Below are 7,349 nucleotides of genomic sequence, written 5' to 3'. Positions count from 1 at the left end.
GCACTTGCCGGAAGGAATTTTGCCGATCGTGCAATTTCCTAAATCGTAGCATAACACGTTTATGCGCATCAAGTTTATGGCGCCGTTGCCGGGGATTGGTTTTCGATTGACAATTCTCAAATTGGAAGCTAACTAGATTGAGCAATTTTCTCTTGCTTTGTTAATTCTGTTCTAAATACTTGTTGAATTTTAATTTCTGCACTTGGTTACATGCTTTCCTTCTTTATGCCTTTAAATTCATGCAACTAACTCACTGACTCACTAACTGTTTGAATTAATTCCTCAATTGAGCTGACCATACTCTTCCATTAACCAAGAGTATTTTACCTGTTTGTGTTTGAGCTGTGTTCTTGTATGACAGGTAGGAGAGGAGAGACATCAACTCCTCCATATACCGAACCGGAAAGGACCCTTCATAGACTTAGAAGGGAAGCAAGAGGGAAGAGAGTAGTGGGAGAAGAGGAATCTGAAGGAGAATCTGAGGACAATTTTGAGGAAGCTCTAGATCTCAACATGGATAGAGAAGTTCACAACCATGAGAGAGCTGATGGAAACAATGCCATTCCTGAGAGGAGGGTTCTTAGTTCATACATAAACCCAACCTCTGGGAATTGTGGTAGTAGCATCCAGAAACCACCCATTCAGGCCAACAATTTTGAGCTCAAGCCACAGCTAATATCATTGGTGGAAAATCATTGTTCCTTTGGAGGAAGTGCTAATGAAGACCCAAACCAACATCTCACAAAATTCCTGAGAATTTGTGACACTGTGAAGTCCAATGGAGTCCAGGAAGATGCCTATAAACTGCTCTTGTTCCCATTTTCACTTAGGGACAAGGCAGCTAAGTGGCTGGAATCATTCCCAAGGGGGAGTCTAACCACATGGGATGAGGTGGAAGGCAAGTTTCTGGCACGTTTCTACCCTCCACAAAAGGTCAATAGGCTTCGATCTGAGGTCCAGACTTTTAGACAACAAGATGGTGAAACTCTCTACGAGGCATGGGAGAGATTCAAGGACTTGACAAGGAAATGCCCACCAAACATGTTCCATGATTGGGTGCAATTGCACATCTTCTATGATGGGCTCTCTTATGAATCAAGGAAGGCTGTAGACCATTCATCAGGAGGTTCATTGAACAAGAAAAAGACCGTGGAAGAAGCCATTGAAGTGATCGAGACAGTGGCTGAGAATGAGTACTACTATGCATCAGAAAGGCACAACACTAAGGGAGTCATGGAGCTGAACCATGTCGATACAATTCTAGCCCAAAACAAGGTGTTTGCCAAGCAACTAGCAGAGCTTACCAGGCAATTAGAAACAAAGCAAGTGGCTGCAATACACACACAAGATCAAGAGGAAGTAGGCATTGAAGGAGGTGATTGGGATGAGGTTAACTATGTGGGAAACCAACAAAGGCAATCATATGATCCACACTCCAACACTTACAACCCAGGCTGGAGAAACCACCCAAACTTTGGGTGGGGAAACCAACAAACCCAACCACAAAACCACAAACCTTACAACCACAACCAACAAAACAATTCCACATACCAAAACTCCAACCAAAGATCATACCAAGCCATACAAAACACTTACCCCCAATCATCATATCATGGCCAAAATAATCAACATACCCAACCTAATCCGAACCAACAATTTCAAGATCAATTAAACCGGATGGAAGGAATGATGGCAACCATGAGCCAAGACATAATTGAATTGAAGAGCTTCAGGGATGATGTGAGAACTACCTTAAGAAACCATGGTGAAAAACTCAAAAGGTTGGAATCTCAAGTAGGAGAGCTATCTCAACAGGCACCCAAATCAACTGCAGTGTTCCCTAGTGACACAGAAAAGAATCCTAAGGGGGAACAAAAGAGAGTAAGATGGGAAGAGTGCAAGGCCATCACCATATTGAAGGAAGTCTCAGAAGAAGAAGGAATCAGGTCCTCACAGCAGGAACCAGAAATCTTGAAAGAAGATGTGGAAGAAGTTAAGCAGGAAAGTGGAACTGAGCAAGCCAAGGATCTGCAAAAAGGCATGATGGAAGTATACCAACCAAAAGCACCATTTCCTGAGAGGTTAGGAGGAGGTGAAAAAAGGAAAACCTATTCAAGGTTTCTAGAGACATTTAATTCTCTGCATGTCAATATTCCCTTTCTTGAGATTCTTCATCAAATGCCCACACACATCAAGTATTTAAAGGAATTGTTAAGCAAGAAAAGAGTTTTGAAGGGAGGACAAACGGTAACAATGAACAAAGAATGCAGTGCTCTCATCAAGAAGGACACACTCTCTAAGAAAACGGACCCAGGAAGTTTTCATATCCCTTGCATCATAGGGGAAACAAAAATTGACAGAGGATTCTGTGATCTAGGAGCTAGCATAAATGTGATGCCTCTAACTCTTATGAAGAGGCTACAACTGAACGAGGTGAGATCCACTGATGTAATCATACAACTGGCTGACAAAACTCAGAAGCAAGCTGAAGGGGTAGTTGAAAATGTGCTGGTGAAAGTAGGAGATTATTATTTCCCCACAGACTTTGTCATTGTGGACATGGAGGAAAGCTATTTACACCCTATCATTCTGGGCAGACCATTTCTAGCCACTACTAGAGCGCTCATAGATGTAGAACAAGGAGAACTAATTCTGAGAATACATGATGAACAGCTCATTTTCAAAGTCTTCAAACCTGCATCTGAGCCTGAACCAGAATCTGAAAAGCCTAAAGATGATAGTAGCCATCCGTGTTTGGGGGAAAGTAATCCAGCAGCTGAGACTCTAAAACAGTCATTGGAAGGCAAACAAGAGTTGCAAGAGTTAGAGCCACAAGAATCAGTGGAAACAGATCAGAAGGATCCTCCTGACATAAAGGTCAATGAAGAAATCCTCAAGAGAAAGGGAAGAGTGATAGGGAGATTGCCAAGAGGATGGAGAAACAAGAAAATTCCCACTGAAGGTTTTTCTCCGGGAGATAAAGTGATCTCAAGTCATTATCTGCCAATCCCACCTGGCCTCCAGACCATTCCTTCCCAGCTCCCTCAAGTGTTCACAATCAAGAAAGTTCTTTCTATGGAACATTTAGAGGTCATGAATGAATCAAGAGGGGACGTTTTCATAGTGAGAGGAGAGGACGTCAAGCACTACAATCCACCCTAACAAGGGACAACCGTCAAGCTAGTGACGTTAAAGAAGCGCTTCATGGGAGGCAACCCATTTTTTTTAGTATCCTTAATCTTTAGTGCTTTGCTTTACATCTAATAAAGCATGGTTTCTTATGCATGAACTTGAATCCTCAGGACAACTATTGATTAAGTGCACTAAACCGTGCATGTAAATTACAATTGGTCTCTAAGTTTGGTGTGCCTGATGGCACTCCCAAATCTTACTCAAATTGAATTCCATCTTTCATTCAAGGTGCACAACCAAACATTAAGTTTGGTGTTCTTTTTGAACACAGTTTATGAAAAGCAAGAAGTTCCTCTGGATTTCAAAATTCATGACAAGTATACCATTCACATGTTTTAATGCTTTAGTTTCAATTACTTAGGGTAGTCACTTTGTTTAGAATCAAGGAGCCAAGGTGACTATGATTTATTAGAAATATGCACACTCATTAAGGACAACCAATATGGATTTCATGTCATCAGGAGACTTAACCAAAAACTAAGTTTGGTGTCCAAATAATAAGTGTGCATACATGTAGAAGTCACGGCTATAAGCTCATAAAGACAAGCATTGATTTACATGTGCAAATACTATTCATAATTCACATGGACCGAAAAATGATAGCAAATTTGTTTGTTTGTGCAGGTACAAAAGAAAAGACAAAAATGGAGGAAAAAGACAAAGGGAGGTACGTGCTTGGTCAAAAAGAAAATTCATAAATCTTTGAAACTAACACATGGGAAAAGGAAGTTCTGCAAGAAAAGAAAGCCACATATGCCAACACCAAGATGCCAATGTCTTGGCAATCAAGGAAGCCACTACTTTACAGAATGCAAGATACTCAGTCCAAGCTGACTACAACATCAGTTCGCAAATCAAGCTTAACTACATAGGGGAACATCTACACAAGATGGACCCAGCATTCCCAACTTATGATGAGTATTTCAAAGGGAGGAAAGAAGGAGAAATAAACAAGGCAATGATCCTTGAAAAAGGAGTGGAAGAAACGATGAAAAAGGCTGGATTCTGGAAAAAGCTCATAAGAAAAGACAAAGGAAGCACAAGTGGTCAAAAAGAGGCAGGAAGCAAGAAGAAGCAGGATCCCAAGAATTAAGAAGAACCAAGCAATAAATAAGAGGTGGTCTCGTTCCTTAATAATCAAATGATAATTGGTGAATTGTCTTTATGAACGTGTTTTCATCATAAGTCATTTAAGTGTTAGGTGGAGTCTTTTTTTTTATGAGTCGTTTTTTTTAGTATGTGTGTTTGTTAATTGCTTTGAATAAAGTGAATGCTTAGATGTTTGGATATAACTTCACCTTCTTAAACAAGTGCCTGCCATGCTTGTTCTGTTTCCAAAAATAAAAGAAAAGCTTGAACAAAAGTAACTTGGCTAAATTAGTGACAAATCAAGTAGAATTAAGTGGTGGTATGCATGCTTGATTGTTTAGTCACATCACTAAAATTAGAGTGTAGAATTATCATTTTTTATGTAGAAGTAAAAATTGTCTATGGATCTTGATGAATAAATGTCTTTGGCCATGAAAAAGAAAGAAAAAGGAAAAGAAAAAGCCACGGAAAAAGGCAACCAAAAAGCAAAAAAATTGAGAAAATAAGCTAGGCACCAATGGTTTGAACTTCTGAGACAAATGCCTGTGGTGTTTATGTATTAAGGATATGCTTGGATGACTAGGTTCTGAGGAGTGTTTCAACACTTGGTAACTTGGGTTAACTAACCCGGGATTATCAACCAAAAGTCCATTATCAAGAGCAACCTCAATACAAAACATTTAGTCACACAAAGAGGTGCTGGGCACCAATGTCTCAAGAAGGAATGTGAACTAAAATGCCTAAAGTGGATATGTGTAGTGCACTGATAAGAAAAAGAAAAGGCCAAAGGCTTGTGCAACACATGACACTAAGCAAACAAGGAGCAAAAGAAGCTCTAAGAAAAAGAAAAGAAAAAAACAAAAGAAAAGTGCCAAAGACATAAGAATAACAGGAGGCCATAGCAATTTTTGATGGATGCAATGAAAAAGTGATAATCCTACCTGATAAGTATGAAAAAGTGATGCTGCAACTTTCTGCATAGAACCCTTCTGATGAACTTCAAATGCTTGCTAATATAGCCAATGTAATTACTTTCTGTTCATACTGTCTTCTCAAATAACTCAGGACTTGCTTAGGGACAAGCAAGTATTAAGTTTGGTGTTGTGATGCCAAGGCATCATAGGCTAGTTTCACTAGCATTTTTCTGTTAGTTTTAGTTGTTTTATGCATTTTCTTGAGCTTAAAGTAACCAAAAATGGTTAAATGAAGAACAAAGTAATGAACCATCCAAACAATATGATTTCGATGCAAATTCCATGAGTTTTAGTTATATTACTTAAATGCTATGAATGAAAGATTTCTCATGAAATTTTGCAAGACTTTGATGCAATTGTTTGGATGATTTCAGGGAAGAAGAGGCTAAGCAAGGAAGCAACAAAATCAATAAAGGAAGCTTGAATATCACATGTGGAGTTTAAGTTCCAGTTTAAGCCTAAACTGGAGCTTAAACGCCAAAATCATGAAGGATAAGAAATGCTGGGATTGAAGTTTAACCTCCAGTTTGACCTCAAACTGGAGGTTAAACGCCAGAATGAAAAGCCTCACTTAAGGAGCATTCCACGTTTAACCTCCAGTTTGACCTCAAACTGGAGGTTAAACGCCAGAATGAGTATGCCACCCAGGGAGGAGTTCCACGTTTAACCTCCAGTTTGACCTCAAACTGGAGGTTAAACGCCAGAACCAGGAAGAGTACCAGGGGCCATTCCACGTTTAAGCTCCAGTTTGACTCAAACTGGAGCTTAAACGTGTTCGATAGTTTTTTCACTCCAGGGTTGCTCTCTCCATCTCCACGTTTAACCTCCAGTTTGACCCCAAACTGGAGGTTAAACGTGTTCGACACCTCCAGGGCCACCATTCCAAGCTTCCACGTTTAACCTCCAGTTTGACCTCAAACTGGAGGTTAAACGTGTTCGACCTCCAGTATGCCTCCACCCTTTTCCACGTTTAACCTCCAGTTTGACCTCAAACTGGAGGTTAAACGTGTTCGACCTCCAGGGCTGCCCTTCCTATCTCCACGTTTAAGCTTCAGTTTAACCTTAAACTGAAGCTTAAACGTGTTCGACTACATGACTCTCCAGGGCTACCTTCTTCCATTTCCACGTTTAAGCTTCAGTTTAACCTTAACTGAAGCTTAAACGTGCTTCTACAAATGGCATCACTGGAAGTGTCTGGCGTTTAAGTTGCAGTTTAAGCTTAAACTACAACTTAAACGCCACTCTTGAAAAAAGGTTTCTGGGCCAAAAATATTGTGATTTAAGTTAGTCTTTGAGCACAATTATTAACTTAAACTTACTTTGGTATGAAACCCAATTGAATATCATGGTTTATGGGATTGGGCCTGAGGGATTGATGAGTTTGAAATCTCATTTATTGAGTCATGTGCCATTATTTGATTATCACTAAGTTGGCTCAATAAATGTTACAGGATTTGGATCAACAACCTCATCAAGATTATGGATCATAAACCCAAGACAAAAGGAAAGCAAGGAGAGGCCTCAAAGCCCAAGAAGCACAACTGAAGCTCAATATAGAAAGTGTATAAATAGGATAGAAGTTAAGTTAGAAGGGACTTGGACATTCATTTTTAGCTAGTTTCTTTTTCTTTGTAATTGAATTCAGAGCTATGATTCACTAAACCCCCTTTCATTGGGTTAGGGAGCTCTATTGTAATTCAATGAATCAATAATAGTTTATCTTCTTCTTCAATCTTTTCTCTTGAATTTTGTTAGAAAGCTTCTCGATTTAATTCCATTGAGTAGTTGTCTTGGGAAAGAGACTACTCATACTTGGAATCCTTCGGAGCCTTGGGAAAGGAATGGAGGATTCATGCTAGAGAAGCTTTCTCACAGTGGATTGGATTGGGGTTTGGATGGATATTGTGACATGTAATCCTACCAAATTGTGGTTCATGAAATTGTGTGGTATAATCAGTGATCAAGCATCATCTCTTCTTATGAACATTTAAACCAAGGGATTGGGAATTTGTTTGTTTTTAGAGAGCATTGGTGAGCCAAGGAATTGGGATCCAATCATATAAGATTGCCAAGCAAAATTCAATGAATGCATTG

At 39.6% G+C, this 7,349-nt stretch overlaps 1 non-coding gene across 1 annotated transcript; it reads right to left on the bottom strand.

Moving 5' to 3' along the window:
• Positions 1-939: 939 nt before the first annotated feature.
• LOC148567996 (small nucleolar RNA R71) lies at positions 940-1,043 on the bottom strand. The gene has a single exon (XR_015882794.1). It is a non-coding gene; the product is annotated as a small nucleolar RNA R71 (small nucleolar RNA).
• Positions 1,044-7,349: the final 6,306 nt, after the last annotated feature.

Source organism: Arachis ipaensis, chromosome B4 (genome assembly GCF_059453495.1).
Source record: "Arachis ipaensis isolate K30076 ecotype BB chromosome B4, ASM5945349v1, whole genome shotgun sequence".
NCBI classification, from domain to species: Eukaryota; Viridiplantae; Streptophyta; class Magnoliopsida; order Fabales; family Fabaceae; genus Arachis; species Arachis ipaensis.
This window is presented reverse-complemented; position numbering and strand designations above follow the sequence as displayed.